Raw genomic sequence first — 2,448 nt, 5'->3', positions numbered from 1 at the left:
ATGGTTCTCAGTCTCACATTAGCTCTTCCCAGTGTTTAAACTTTTGATCTTTCTGACTCTTCCACATTGTTCTGCTCAGATGCATAAGTCATGATATACTCTCATTTTCAAAGGGATGACTAGCTGCCCACCACTGCCCACCTTCCAGCATTGAAATGCCTCCAGACCTCTTCTTTATTCTTTCCCGTCATTATAAAATGGCATTCTAGTACAGATACAGATGTCTTGGTTTCACACACAATAGCAATGCTAATACCCGTGGACATCTCAACACACATACTTGGTAAGAAAGTCATCTCAGTGGGACGGTGACCTGAAAGCAAAGGGAACAAGCATGAGATTTGTCATTAGTAAATCAAGACATGGACATGTTCTATTTTATTTCATTTAAAAATATTTCTTTTATTTCTTTGAGGTTATAACTATTACAAAGTTTCTCCTTTCTCTTTCCTTCCTGAAACCATACTATATAACTCCCTTTGTTCTTTTTCAAATTAATAGTTCTTTTGAGTTATCAAATCTAGACGTTTCTCTTCTTCTATGTCTATATGTTCTAAGAGAGATGTTTGCATATTGTCTGAATCCAAGAGGGTCTAAATGAAAAATTGGAGGATAAGGTCATGTCCTATGAAGGACACCCTAGGAAATTGAGTGCAAACAAGAGATGTCAGAGTTGGCCGTGATCAATGTGATGTATCTTTTGGTCTTTTGTAGGAGGATGTGGTTTGTTCATTCAAGTCCCACAGCAGGTAGAATAGGACAGTTGTGCAGCTTCAAGGAGATGAGGGGCTGTCTGACGGTTGAGCAAGAATGGAGCCAATGTTACACCAGTTCCTGATGCCCGCTCTTTTCTCCTTTAAATGATCATGCTCAGAGGCCCAAGAAGAATGTTCTAGAACCATTTGTGATTGTTATTCTTGTCCACTACATGAAACCTAATCCTTAGGGAGGTATTTGTGTCTTCCCTGACATTTCCCTGCTTTTCCAAGATCATCGTCTATCCTTTCAGACTGCACCTGGTGGTGTTATATGCCACTTGCCCTGCCCAGAAAGGTCGCATGTCACACTGTTTCTAGTTCTCTTCACTGTTTATTGAAGCTTAACCATGACACTCTTCATCTTTCCTAATTCATTCTTCCTTGATGGAAAGTCACAGTTCCTCTGCGATGACATCCTTCAGGAGGCCTCAGTCCTTCCAGCTGGTGTGGCCCCTTTCTGTTCCTCTTCCAGGTCACAACCTCTGTTTTACCTTGTTTAGGTGAAGTGTGTCTGTTGTTCCTCTCCCTCCAAGAACAGCTCACAAGGCTGTCGGCTAACCTCCGTTCATCCTGTCACAGAGCAAGCAGCTCGCACTGAGGGCCTCATAAGTGAACGTTCCCACGGGCTTCTAAGAGAGAAGACAATGTCTGGTTCATTTTCGATGTCTTTGTTTGTTTGTGTTTTTTCTTTCTGCACAAATGTGATTGGATGATTTCATACAACCAATCCAGTCTCCTTTTCTTATCATTTCTCTGTTAGGAAAAAGTTGTCCTTATCCTTATTTTACATGGGATAAATTGGAACCTCGTAGGACTGAGGAGACTTGTTCAATGTCACACGCCCAGGACGGGACAAAGCCCACCTGGAATCCAGGTCTGATCTTTCCCTTCTGATGTTTCCTCATTTTCTTCATGTCCACCAGGACACCCATCCTCACCACCCTTGGTAAACACCATACATGGCAAGTCCTGGGGAAATATGTCCACTTAGAAGGATTCGCACAGCCTGTGGCTGTCTTCCTGGGAATCCCCTTTGCCAAGCCTCCTCTTGGATCCCTGAGGTTTGTTCCACCACAGCCTGCAGAGCCCTGGAGCTTCGTGAAGAATGTCACCTCTTACCCTCCTATGTAAGCCCCTGGGTTGAGCGTGGGTCACTTTAAATGGGGATGTCTGTCTCAGTGTGGTACAGGGATGAGTCAAAGGGATCTTATGATTGGCTATACTTTCTTTTAAATTTTAATCATTTTTTCTATTAGTGAAAATAGATTTATATATAATATATTCTGATTATGGTTTCCCTTTTTCTAAATCCTCCCAGCTCCTCAACACCTTCGTTTTCCTTTGGATGCCTATCCTTTCTGTCTCTTGTTAGAAATCAAACAGACATCTAAGGAATAAATAACAAAGTACAGTAAGATAGAAACAGAAACAACAAATTGGAATAGAACCAAACAAACAGAAGCAAAGGAGCTAAAGTAAAAGTGTGAGTAACACCTATAGATACAGAGAAACACATGTTCACACACACGGGTGAGTAACACCTATAGATACAGAGAAACACATGTTCACACACATGGGTGAATAACACATATAGATACAGAGAAACACATGTTCACACACACAGGAACTTTAGGTACAGAGAAACACATGTTCACACACACAGGAACTTTAGGTACAGAGAAACACATGT

This window comes from Microtus ochrogaster, unplaced genomic scaffold, assembly GCF_000317375.1.
Source record: "Microtus ochrogaster isolate Prairie Vole_2 unplaced genomic scaffold, MicOch1.0 UNK54, whole genome shotgun sequence".
Lineage (NCBI taxonomy): Eukaryota > Metazoa > Chordata > Mammalia > Rodentia > Cricetidae > Microtus > Microtus ochrogaster.
This window is presented reverse-complemented; position numbering follows the sequence as displayed.